This window comes from Carassius auratus, unplaced genomic scaffold, assembly GCF_003368295.1.
Source record: "Carassius auratus strain Wakin unplaced genomic scaffold, ASM336829v1 scaf_tig00215939, whole genome shotgun sequence".
NCBI lineage: Eukaryota > Metazoa > Chordata > Actinopteri > Cypriniformes > Cyprinidae > Carassius > Carassius auratus.
The window spans coordinates 127274-141654 of record NW_020528319.1 but is presented as its reverse complement, the minus strand read 5'-3'; the positions used below and the strand labels follow the sequence as shown (position 1 = coordinate 141654).

Here is a 14381-nt window from a genome sequence, read left to right as displayed (position 1 = left end):
TCTATCTATCTATCTATCTATCTATCTATCTATCTATCTATCTATCTATCTATCTATCTATCTATCTATCTATCTATCTATCTATCTATCTGTCTATGTGTCTATGTGTCTGTCTGTCTGTCTCCCTGTCTATAGGCTACATATATATAATACTCCGTTTTTAACATAAAAAAAAAACAGTTTTTATTATGTTATCATGTTTTTATTGTTTTATTGTGTTAGTAGCTGTATTTTTTTGTTATTTTTACCTATTCAAAATAACCGAAATGCAGATTGATTGGAATGCACAATGAAAAACATGATTTGAACATTAATGCAACTATAACTTGCACATTAATGATTTCCCTTGCGTAAAAAAAAAAAAAAAAAGAAAAAAAAAAGAAAGTCAAAGCGTGCGTGTGTGTGTGTGTGTGTGTGTGTGTGTGTGTGTGTGTGTGTGTTCGTGTGTTCTCGTCCGGTAGGCTGCGCTATGCTCGCACCCGCAGGAGTCGCTCTCCCCCGCCTTGAGTGCGCGCGCTTCCCCGGTCCCACGCCGAGAGTGTGTGTGTGTGTGTATGTAAGAACGCGCGTTTGTGAACGCCGGAGCACATTGCTGTTGCAGGAGCTTCGGCGAGACGGTCGCTCTACCGATGCGCGGTCGGATACGGAACTTCTCATGGATACGGCAAAGTAGCGCGCCGGCGCCTGTCACTCAACGAGCGGATTTATTACTCTCGAGGATAGGTATGCGAAATGAAGCTTATTGCTTATTGATCAACTAACTGTGTTTGAGAGTGAAAGTTGGCTGTGCAGCGGATGGGGGCAGACTGAATGAAGGGGGGCAAGTACTGAAGCAGGTTAATTCCGCAGTAAAGGCATGCGTTGCGTTGGCTGTGTTATCTTACGGGTAAATTGTGGATGTGCTTTGATGTTTTGAGTGCATTCAGGAGAAGTAGCCTGATTTTAGTTGTCATGGGGGAATATCTGCACCTGCAGTAGAGGACTCGTGGACATGCAGAGGGCAGAGAAAGTTGTTGGAGGTGTGGTGGATGTTAATGCATGCATGGTGCAGTGACAAGGTGGAGAGCTCACAGGGTCCCGAGCATCCACGAAAGGGCTGTAAATATACAGGCGGCCCCCGGTGCATGTGTGTGTATGAATTCTCAAGGGGCCCAGAGCATCTTTTAATTAAAACCCACGGAGCACATACACACTAACTGCACACTTCAGATCCTCCATGAGAGAGTGTGTGTGTGTGTGTGTGTGTGTGTGTGTGTGTGCTGCACGTATTAATGTGCTGAATTCACTTTTTTCTCTCCATCCTCATAAGATTGGCTTCACACCGCTCTGCGCTCGGATGATGTTGGCGTGCTCCGCACATCAATGGGAGACACACTTTCTCTGAAATGCGACACTGCCCTGCGTTAGGCGAATACAGAGTGATAAAGGGTCAGCTAGACCCAGATATGTGCATACATAATCATATGCATGCATGCATATAGAGAAAAGTGCATGTAAATGCACTGTGATTGCTAAAAATAAGAAACCATCTTTCATTAGAAACGTAAAGGGAATTGTGAACTAACTCCGGTTTGTTTTTCCACCAACTCTCACTTTTGTGGATGACTCACTTATTCCTAGCATTAGATTAGTTTTGATATGCTTTTGCGCTGCTTGCAGCCTCGGGTTGAGTTTTGGGACAAAGCCAGGCTGGGCCAGGCAGGCGGTGTATATTTATGAGGGATCTTTGATTGGTAGTTTGGTTTGTGAAGAGATTTTGTGATCCACTTTTGAAATGAAAGGTCCGCTCAACCCAAAAATGAAAATTCACCTTCATGTTTGTTCCAGCACTATGACTTACTTTCTTATGTAGAACACAAAAGGAGATATTTAGAAAAAATGTCTCCGCATTCATACAATGGAAGTCACTGTGGGCCAATATTGTTTAAATGAATTATTAGTGTTACATATATATATATATATTTATATTTATATTTATATATATTTATATGGCCAACACTGATATCTAGAGACCACACTGGTCAATATAATGTGGATGTTTACGTAATACCATTTAAAAATAAGAATTGAGATCCACAGCCGTATTGAAATGTAAATGTAAACATTTATTTAACTAAATTTACTATAATATTTGTGAAAGGCAAAGGAAGATATTTAGCAGAAAGTCTGTGCTGCTCTTCTCTATACATTGAAAGAGTTTTTCACTGTCTGTCACTGCCTGTTCCTCCCAAATATGTAGCTAACATATGATTTCTGTAAACTATATAACACCCAAGTTGTATAGACTGCTTTTATAACGGCCTTATTGTGTGATTTGGAGCTAGACCGAGTTTGGTCACTATTCACTTCCATTGCATTTCATTGAAGAGAGCAGCTTGAAATATATTTTAATTTTTTGAGAGTTTTGAGAGTAAATTAACTATTATTGTTATTATTTTCAGCAATGCTAATCCCAAAATGGCTGATGTCTAAATCTAGCACTAGATAATATGACTCAACCTTATGTTTGTTAATGCATTTGTTTCCCTTACACACTCGAATCACCATTGGACAGCGCAGCAAAGTGATGCATTCATGCTCTGCTAATGCACAAACTAGAAAACATCAAACCACAGCGGAAACACATATTAAGATTATGCTCAAAGTTCGTCTAAGAACTGAGTGAGTGAAAGAGAAGCTATTTAGTCTGTGTGGAGCGACACACACACTTTTGTCCGTGTTCCAAACAGCTGTCTGTTCAGACACATGATATGTTTTCTGGAAAAAAAATTTTTTTTTACTGGTCCACCTGTTCAGTGCTGCTTGTCCTTTAATGCGTGCATCAGTCTGTGTGTGTGTATGCGGGTAGAATGACCTCCACGTCGCTGATCAATGCCGACGTTCTCTCTTAGAAACGGAGGGATGTATCCCTGTGTGGGGCGACCCTTCCCCCATCAGTTCCCAGCGCAGCCCTGTGTGTGTGCGAGCCCATTCTCAGCATCTGTCTTTGCCAAATGCCAGGACTCAGTGGAGGCTTCACATTAAAATCAGCAGCCCGCTCCGTGTGTGTGAGGGGGTAGGGAGTCCTAATGTACCGTTATTGCGTCTCCCAGCGTCCACCCCATTGTTTGTGTGCGCTGTGTGTGTGTGTGTGCATGCTTTTGTTCTCTGCTTGCACTGGAATGCTCTTCGGTTCTGTGTCAACTGTAGAGACCCCCTCAGATCCCGTCCTTCACCCCACGGCCTCTCTCTCCAATGTTTTCCTTGTTTTTCAGTCTTAATTTGTTTTGTCTCGCCCTGCTAGTTTGTCATTTTTCATAGAGGACTGACAGACGGAGTAATTAGAGTAGGCTGTGTCTGAAAGTTTCTTTCTGTGTGCGGTCAGCAGGACAGGGGCCACACTTATAAACAACTGTCTAAGACAGTCAAACACCAGAGTCTCTGGTGCTGTGTCTCAAAGCCTAGTGAGCTGCCTACTTAGGTAGCATTTTTGGGTATTATAAATGTATGAAATAGCTTGCTAAAGAAACTGTGGCAGATATTGTGGCACTCTGTTGTATCTTAGACTTATGGTACTAAATAATTACTATTTTCATATGCTATTATTTAAATGGGACTTTAAAAACACTTTGATATTAACTTAATACATGTGAACAAAAACAGTTTTTTGAAAAAAAAAAGGGAATTTTTCAAGTGAACAATTCATACACTGTTACTTAAGTGGTTCTCCAAATAATACCGTGGTATCACCATGATATCATGCTCACAGTATTAAGATGGTACATGTGCAAAAAAAAAAAAAAAAAGTGATGTGACAGGTTTTCATTTTTTTTTTTTTACCTAAATTTTAATGTAATGTTTTAGCAATTTAAATTTGGTTAACTAAACGGTTAAACTCTTTATGCTGTTCAGGGTGTAATGTTCTTGGTTGACAAATATGACCATTTGAAGTAAAGCTTTCAGGAATGAAGTTATTTTTACAGAAACATAAAATAAAATGATTCGTATAGCTGAAAACTAAAATTAAAGTTTCTGTAATTAAATTTGGGTAATTTAACTGTTTATGTTGTTCTTGTTGTTATGCTTTTGGCTGATGAGTTCTTGGTGAATGAGGCACTGAACTGATTTTTTCTTCTTTTCTTTTTTTTTCTTTTTTTTTTTTTTTTACGAAACACCAAGACCAAACGTTTTTATTCAGACAAAAATGTGATTAAACCTTTTTGGCTGTTCAGGGTGTCCTGTTCTTGGATAATTAATTAAGCCAGTCTTAATAAGGTTGTTCAAGTATGAAGCACTAAAAACACTTTTTTTTTTTGGAAATGAGACTCCCAATTTATAAAAAAAGAAAATAAAAAGAAATCTGAAACACAGATACTGAAAGTTTTCATTTAGCCAAAAAGCAAACCTGAAAATTATTTTTCTGTAATTACATTTGGGTAATTTGTTAAAGAAACATATCTGTTCATGGTTTTGTTTTCTTGGGTGATAAATGAAAGTCTTATTAAAAATCTTCAGCATTGAGCTGCATCTTGATATATTTTGATAATTTTTATGTATTGTTACTCTAGCAATAGCATAATTATTTGTTAATGGTTAAGTCCATCTAATCTGCTGACATTCAACCTGTTTTAGGTTGCATAATTTTGGTGCATTACCAATATCTTTGTAATTGTAGTTTCAAAACCATGGTATTACCATGGCACTATATCCCAAAATCATGGTATTTCCTTCTTTTTTTTTTAAGACTGATGCTGTCTCACTCAAATTGTGAGGACAAAAGTTTGTCTTTGTCTTTCATTTGCATTTCTCAATGATCATAGAAGCTAATTAACAGTGTTGTAATTAGTCAGGTAATAAAGCTTCAAGTCAAGAACAACTGCACAAGGGAGCATCTCTTTAATGAGCGCTGATGCCTATGCGGCATAGACTGCGTTCACCGGCTTTGCAGTGTGTGTGTGTGTGTGTGTGCTGTTTGCTTTCTTGGGAAAGAAAGTGAGAGTCTTTTAGTGTGAGTCAAAATGAGTACATTGGGTTCGATCCAGCTCGGTAGACCAGAAGAGAGAAAGAGAAAGCGAGTGAAATGCAGGGTTTGGTCCAGTTTGGTCGACTGGTGGTTGAAATCTGAGCATGTGATTTTAAGGCTAAGAATACATCTCTGAACTACACACACCATGAAATGAACACAATGTAATTGCTTTTCCAAGATTTCTGGAGTATGTTTTCCTAGGAAATACTATTTAGTTTAAAATTTCATGTTTAATTCAGTTGCAGTTACTTGGTAAGCAATTATTTGTGAAATTTGGCAGTTTTGTGTGAAAATGTTTTCTTACTTAGAATTAGGAATGACCTACATAACTATATACCTACATAAGTTGACCCCATTAATTGATACATTATTGCACGACTAACCCATAATAACTTGATGAGTGTTTTGTGTTGGTGTATAGCGTGATCTGTGTGTGTTTGTGTGCAGAGGCTGGTGATTGAAGCGCTCTGAACACATGCTTGTCGATTCGGTGATGCCCTTGTCTGTCTGTGTATTGATCCAGGATGCCACCATCAGTGCCAACCACACATATACACACACACACACCCACAAACACACTGAAACACCTTCTGTGTTAACAATTTGAGAAAAACTCTTCTCTTCCTGACAATCAAAAGGCACTTGATCAATAAACCAGCCAATCACGGCTCACTTTAATAGCAGCTAACCTAATCACAGCATTCTTCTAAAGAAGCAACTCAGGTAGGAAACTTATTGGCTTGTCTTTTAAAGAAACTCATTCTGTCCATCAGTGGACTGGCGATTATCTTAGTATCAGAGTAATTCGTTTGTTGTGCAAAATCACAAAACAACGATTTTTTTATTGATTTTGCTTTAGCTTGTAAAACGGGGTTCAAGTCAACATGAAATCAGAATTGTCATTTAATGTCATTCACCATCCAATCAGATTAAATCCTGTCTCTCTCTTCATTTCTTTTGTCTTATTCAATAGGAAATGTGTGAGCTTGTGAAGGCAAAATGGGTTTTGTGAACTTCGTTTCATGTTGACTAGTAAAAGTAATGACCTTCATTGTTGTTGAAGGAGTGGAAAGGTTTTAGAGAGATGCCAAAAGTCATCGGATAGGTGTACGATTACAATATAACATATGAAACTTTATCCCGGGCCAGGTCAGCTTTTGTCTGAAAACGCGTGATGTTTAATACTTAAAGCTACCCAAAAGCGATAACCATGTGTTCTGTGGAAACCTTTTTTGAAAGATTTTTTGGTGCGTCTCTAATAATCATGGATTAAAACCTGGTAAGGGCTAATTAACTGTAGCAAATCATGTAAAAATTTATCATCTTGTATTATAGGGAAATAAAAAAATTCCACCGAATAACAAATTTATAATGATGTGCATTTTGTATTAGATACGTTATCGCTCTTGACGGACAGTATGTTGAAGCCAAAAAATTCAGTCACAAATTCATTGACTTTCAAAAATTAAGTTTACGTTGTTTTTTTTGTTTTGTTTTTTCAGGAATGGATTGGCTTTGAAGAGCAAAGTCGTTTTTATTGTCTCTTATAACAATTTATTTTTATTTAAACCCATGAAAATGCAGATTCTTTTGTAAATAATAGTGAAAAATCACCTTTTAAAAGTATTACCCTCCAGCAGATTCTGTACTTGTACAAATTTGTTTTCTGAACAGCAAAACAAGGCATTACCAAACCTGATCTAAACTGCATTTGTAAGCTGTCTGAAATTCAGTTAACGTGTATTGAATAAGTAGGTTATTTATAAAAAAATTTTGTCATTCAGAACACTGTTTGTATCGTAGGCTACACATACACAGTGTGCAGTAGTAGTTAGACAGCTGTCTGAATTCACTCTTTTTACTCATCTTGTCCCTAGTGTGGATATAATTTCATTTTCACGAACTGAAAACCTGATGCTACAAAGTACGTTAACTTGTGCAGAAAAACTCATTTCGAAGTGATTAGAAACTTGAAATGGACCACCCACCCATGTCCGCTCACACACATTCGTCTCTGCGCTCATTGATATCGCCCATCCTCCTCCAGTGTTTGTCACTGGTGTGTTTTTCTTAGGCTCTGATTCATTACATCAGTTGAGATAAATTAAGTTTTTCAGTGGCTTGATGTTACCGGAAGCAGGGGAGCCGCTCGTTTAGGATGCGGCAGTGGCGGGTCGATAGCTTGTTAGAGCTCCGTTTGACAAGATGTCGTTCGCAGAGGTAATTTACCCGTAAACTCGCTAAAGTTGTGGCTTACGTCACTGGCGTCCCCATGTGGATGAGCTCAAATCAAAGGCTCATTGATCGGCATGCAACCTTTCTAAGATAAACACCTGCCTGTGTGTTTGTGCATTTGCTATAGTAGTTTATTGTTGCTCTGTTGGTCAGTGTTCGTTTGAATGTGAGTGTGTGATTCATAATCGATCAGGTCTTCGATAAAGGAGTTTTGTTGCTTTTTCCTTTACTGTGGTGATACCATTTTACTGAATAATCAACATACAGTAGTTATGTATATGACAGTTAATAATTCTAGTACTATTTAGTAAAATGTGATAGTGGTGGACAACAGAGGTTGTCATACTGAGTTTTTCTGGGAAGATTTCTGGCCCATATTGTAAGGAGGCAGCTCATTTCTTTGCAAAATCGCATTGAAATTTTTAATTTCATTACAAATTATTAAAAAAAAATTATATTCACATGGAAGTTATTCAAATAATATTTTGAAAATAATCAAGTAAACTTTTTACAATTATTTAATCATGATCTCATTAAATAAGTTACTTTTACATTTATGTTTATGCCATTTACAATTAGTTTTATTATGCCAAAGTTTTACATTTCAACTTAAATGTTAAATTGGTCATCGTTGTTCTACTTTACTTTTGAGGCTGTTTATGTAAGCTTTAAAGTGTATGAGTGTATTGGTTTGATGTGTTTCAAAAGATTTGTGTGTAAATTAACATGGTCATTGGTTCATGCCTTGAATGCAATGCTTAATAAAAATACATTAATATAAATCTAAAAGTAGCTTGAATATGAATTGGATCTGCTTGCTTTTTGCACAAAAAATTTGACTATTCTAAAAATAACATTATTGTGTGTATGTGGTGTAATACAATGCCATTCAGGCAATTTAAGGTAAAAAAAAAAAAATATATATATATTTTCAAACATAAATTATTGTTGCCTCTCTCTGCGCTGCCTTTCTGAAATGCGTCCATTTTTACAAAGCTCATCGTTCTGAAAAGTGAGGTGTGCTGTGATTGGCCAAATACCTCAAGTGTGTGACGGAAATGTTATGCCCCTTACCATATTTGGAAACACACAGCATCTCCACAACATGGTGGCTGTGGCAACAATACTACAGCGAGAATGAAAGTTCTGCCTTCTTTCTTTGCATTAACATGACCCCTTTAAAAACAAAATAGTTCAATATTTGTAAATTAATCATGCTATAATCAAATAATTGAACTGATAAAGTGCATACAATGATTGCAATGCAGTTAAATTGGGTAAATGTTAATCTCAGAAAAGGAGCTTAAATTGGAGGCACTTGCTTTCAACACAACTAGAAGTACATCTAGTAGGCTTTGCATTCCCATTGAATGCATGGACCGATAAGATGTAAACTTTTAGAGCAATGAAATTACTTATGATAAAAGTGCCTGTCAAATGCAACGATCTATAAAAGTTGATTATAATGGAAGAGATTGAGTTTTGTTTTTGTGATGTGCCACTTGCCTCCAATTTAGAGTCGGAATGTTAAAATGATCTGTTTAGAAATGATTACTTTCTTTTCTTGTGTTTTCACTTGTTGATTTCATTTTAGAATCCATATTGTCAGTGGAAGCCTTTCTTCTTTTGATAAATAGCTCTTGATGGGGGTGGCATTGTGGCCAGTTTATTTTTGTTGGGCACAGGATTTTTAAGTTTGGGCACTGGATTGCACAATGGGCCCTGGAGCAAAGGGGCCCATTCATAAATTTAGGGAAGTTCAGCAATAGTCATGGGTGGTATTTGTTTAGTGCATGAAATCATGTGTGTGCATCCATATGCATTCATTCATTGTGTAGTATGTGTGTTTGCACTTACTTAGTGGTTTATGTAGCTCTGCACTCAGTTTTATCATATGTTTGTGTTTTGTGCATGTGTGTAAGCTCATACTCTATTGTGCTTTGTGTTTGTTATAGCCAAGGGGATTGGTAAACTATGGCTGTTCTTCTCGTAATGGAAGAGGAGCGTGTTCAGACTACACATCTGCCTAGAGCTTTTTCTGTGTGTGTGTGTGTGTGTGTGTGTGTTTGTCTTTGCAAACACTTGTATGTTCTCCACGTATGGAGGGAGTGAGTTCAATGCAATTGTGGAGGTGTTTGCGACTCTGAGATCAGAGCGACTCTGTTTATGTGGGTTTAGTTAGCTGTACCTCAGGGACAAAACTGTCCACAGAAGTTAGCTTAACCTGACAGAATCCTCCCTTAAGGGACGTCCTCAAAGGTAAAATAATTCATAAATACAGTAAATACAAACTGTTTTTTTTTAGAGGTTGGGTTTGGGATTGCCTGCAGTCATAGAATTTGCTTTAGAAGCTGTATGTACAAGTAAACTTGTGTGTGTGTGATCTGGTTTAGTGAGTTTTTACAAGCTGTAATTGGGTTTGGAGCTGAACATTACTGCTAGAAACACAAACCACACACGTCGAAGGAGATAAAGTTTGGAAAAGTGAGGTTTAATGATGGAAATGGGGCTTGAAGACAGACTGGAAGCTGTTTCCTTGCAGCAGATATGTTAGTGACTTGGTCTTTCTGAGTGAATGTGTATAAAGTGTTCAGATTTGATTAGTTTTGAAGGTGAGGGAAGCCCAGACACACTAATACACACACACACACACATGCACACATTTTCACACATACATGCCTGTATGAGTCAGACATTCATGACACTGTTGCTTAGTGTTTTTGGCAGTGTGCGGTCAGTGCGCTTTTACCTGACATAAATTCTAAACACATACACAGCACACAATGACACACTGATAGAAGCAGACTCACACAGACACACACTTACTTAGCTGTCAACTTCTATTGTTTTTATATAGAGCTATTACAATTGAAATGCAATGGACTAAATATATCCCACATTGAAACTAAAGGCGTAACGGAAAAGGTTGAATTTGCAATTATTTTACCTATTGAGCATTACTTACTGAGCAAATTCCCAAGTTGTGTTAGATGTAGCTCACTTTGTGGGGCAAAAGTGCACTTTTTTTATTTTATTTTCTTGATTACAATAAGTTAATGAAGCACACACTTCTTGAACATTATTAATTTAATTGTGTTTAAATTATTATTTATATAAGTGATGTAAATCCTTTTGTTTTGGAACTATATGAATATTTTTTTCCTGCATTCATTGAAACTGGGCAGCTGTGGCCTAATGGTTAGAGACTTGGACTAGTAACCAGAATGTCACCGGTTTGAGTCTTGTGGTAGGAGTTGTAGGTGAGAGGGAGTGAATGAACAGTGCTCTCTTCCACCCTCTATACCCATGGCTGAAGTGCCCTTGAGCAAGGCACTGAACCCCCAGTTGCTCCCCGGGCGCTGGATCTATAGCTGCTCATTGCTCCGGGTGTTTGTTCACTTCTCACTGCTGTGTGTGTGCACTTGAATGGGTTAAATGAAGAGTACCAATTCAGAGTATGGGTTACCATACTTGGCAAATGTCACGACTTTCTTTCAAACTGGAAGGTGGATTTTCTGTTCCCAGTATCTCATATTAACAAATGTCACATGTTACATAAAAAGTTATCAAAAGTTTTATGTTTGTCAAATTTGACACATTGAATATTATGATCATTTATTTAATGAATTTAGGCTTGATCACTACACATGAACTTTGAGTTAAGTTTATGTGGTAATTTGATGTGAGAAAAAAAAAATCAAACATGTGCATGTTAAATAAATTCTAAAACGGTTATCAGATGTTTTAACTTTGTCAAGTTTGACATATTGAATATTATGATGTTTTGTTTAATTTAGTTGGGCTTGTCCACTACTGAGGATATTTTAGTTAAATTTATGCCATAATTTGATGTATAAAAAAAAGTTTCCAACATGTGCACATTTCATGAAGTAAAAAGGGTTATTAAATGTTAAAAGTTCACACATTCACATATTTAATATTATTATGATTTGTTTAATTCAGTTACGCTTGTCTTTAACATAGGGTGTTTGTGTTAAGTTTATTTAGTAATTTGATGTTTAAAAAAAACAAATTTTCAACTTTTGCACCACTTTCCGCAATTCAGTAGTTAAGCCAAAAAAACAGCTGAGTTACATTATAGTGCCAGTCTCGAGTGTGTGTTTCAGTCCTGGTCACACTCTCCTTCGATCTGTAGCAGATTGCAGGTCTCACTCTCGATCCATCTGTCCGTGTGGGCTTGTCTCTCTTTGATGAATCACTTATCGAAGGACAGCTAAAGGGTCGTTCCTGCAGCAGTAGTGGAGCTAAGAGCGGGGCCATAATCAGTCCCAGAGGGTTCGAGCAGTGAGGACAGTAGCACCAGCTCTGATAGTGGTAATTACCCTGACCGTATATTCCCACGGCATGACAGGGGGACTAAACGTGCACATACCGGCAGAAAACTCCCACGGAACACAGGCACTCACTCCAGGAGCGACTGGAAGAGAAAGAGGTTGTTCAGAGCACACCTGATTCATTATTGTGACAGGAACACGCAAGACCCATTGTTCTGAGAGGATGCATTGTGTTCTGTTGTAGGAACTGTACATCCAAAGAAATGAATTGAAATATTAATCTGTCACCTTCTGTAGTGCTAAATTAGTGCTACATGACAGCAAGAGCAATCAAAATTCTGTAAATGTGTGTGTGTATTGGTATATATGGTTTATGAGGATACAAATGTGTCCCCATATAACAAAAGGCTTAAAAAAAAACATACAAAAGAGTTTTTTATGAAATTAAAAAAATGCATGTTGTTTTCTGTAAGGGATAGATTTAGGTATAGGGCAATAGAAAATACAGTTTGTACAGTATAAACCATTAAATCTATCTAAAGTCCCCGTAAACCATAAACGCAAGTGTATGTGTGTGTGTGTGTGTATTAGGGTGGCAAAACAATTAATCATGATTGATCGTATTCAAAATAAATGTTTGTTTACATAATTCATGTGTGTATTGTATTGTATTTATATATTTAAAAAAATATATTATTTATAATGTACATATATTTATATTTAAACATAATATATATTTTTCCTTAATATATGCATGTATGTGTGTATTTATATATACATAATAAATATGCACAGTACACGCACAAACAAACTTTTAATTGGGATGTTATTAATCACATTGATTGTTTTTCAGCCATATATATATATAATATATATATATATATATATATATATATATATATATATATAAAACAAATGTATGTGTGTCTCTCTGTGTGTGTGTGTGTATATTAGAAATGCACCGATATAAAATTTATTAACCGATTATTATGATTGTTTGATTCTTAACCAATGCCAAAACCAATAGTCAGGTTTTTTTTTTGGCAAAAGAAAAAAAAAACTAACACCGCAGAGACTTTGAGACTTTGTTTCTTATCAGAACTAGCAAAACACAAAATTTGTTGTGATAATTGAATTTGAGGCGTATTGCAAATATTGGTTAGTGAAGGGAAAGCTGTGGATCTGGCTGTATATCATTCTCCAGTCCTACACACAATAGTTTTGTTTTAAGGAACAGATTGAAATTGAATATTTTTTTCAAAGTATATATGCAAGAATAAATGGTGTTTGTGCAGTTGGATAATTTAAGTCAATAGCAAATATTTATCAATGCCAACTTAAATTTTGGTATGTTTCAAATAAAATCTTTTTCATATACGATCTCTTTAACTGTGTGTATGTACTGTATGTGTATACATCTTCTTGTGTCTACAAGTGTGTAAAGCCTTTTAGAAAGGCCAGAAGAGTTCAGCCCCATTCAAAGGAGTCTGATTACCAGAACAGGATGTATTTGAGTGTTTGTGGACAAGGGACAAAAAGAAACCAGGAAAATAGAAAAAATAAATGAAATCCCATACCTGAGAACTTGAAGTCAGCAAGTCTTTTGAGAACGTGCATGTTGGATTTTTTTCTGCCATGGCAATCTCAGGGGAGGTTAAAGCAGGTCTGATTTACTTCACCTGACATGCTGTCAATCTTTTTGTCCTTCAGTGTAACGGCGAGTCTTTTAGACAGCGGATTTCAAGAACTCTCACACAGACCAAACAGACCATCAGAAAACGATTAGGACGTCAGAACATCGGTTCTCAGAAGCACTGACTTGATAGAAGTGAGTGTGCTGCTGGATAGATGCTTGACTGATCTGAAATAGACTCTAGGAACTGTAGTGTTGATTTGAGGTGAACAGAAACAACACAAACAATGTGCTGTTCTCTTGTGTACCTGCTAGGTGTGAAGAATGCTATTCAAAATGAGGTGCAGATCTGTTAAATGGAGCAGAGGCAGGAGATTTAGTTTTTTGGGGAAAACACAAAAATTGAATTCTCTACTTGTTGCATTGAAGTTTCATTGTCAAACTAATGTAATGTTCTGCATTAATGCGTCCAAACAAATAAAACAAATTAAAGTTTGTGAATTTCCAGAATAATAAATATTATCTAAATATTATACATTTGATATGAATGCATTTAACGTTTTTATCACTTGTTTATATTTTCCAAATATTGTTAATATTTTTTTATTTATTTACTTTATTTGCAATATGATAAGGAAAGTAATTTCTTACTGGCTCAAAACACTCTCCGACTGGTGACATTTAGAGTTTTCATATTAGTTTCATCAATTTGAATTTAAAATTGTTGTGAAAAAAAGAAGTTTTATTTATTTGTTTTTTTAGTTATTTATTTATTTTATCTTTTGGTTTGCATCAATCACGTTTCCAAAGATAAAATCATCCAATGATTTGAAGTACTTTTGATTCAAGTATTTAAATCGCAGAATGGTCAAAAATCGCCTTTACCACATAGTTATTTAACATATGAACCATTCTTTTGTTAGATCTTTTAGTTTGTGTCCATCTAGTTTCCATATTTATAAATATTAAATACATTTATTTGTACATTTAAAAAAAATTCACCATATTATTATTATTATTATTATTATTATTCAGTTTTTTATATATATTTTGGTTTGCATTCATCAGTTTTTCAAATATAAAATCATTATTTGGCTTTTGATTTTACAAATATTTAATCCCAGGATTGCAAAGTTTTGATTAGAATTTATATACACATATTTTTAGTAATATTTTGTTTTTGTTCATATTTTCCACAAATATTATTGTTATT

The 14381-nt window shown here is 36.0% G+C and overlaps 1 protein-coding gene across 1 annotated transcript in view; it reads left to right on the top strand.

The window, feature by feature from the left end:
* The first annotated feature begins 321 nt into the window (after window positions 1–321).
* Window positions 322–14381, top strand: part of LOC113096465 (protocadherin Fat 3-like) — a 137446-nt gene continuing 123386 nt past the window's right edge. Inside the window, 1 exon segment of the mRNA XM_026261870.1 lies at window positions 322–723. The gene's annotated coding sequence lies outside the window, so the exon portion shown is untranslated.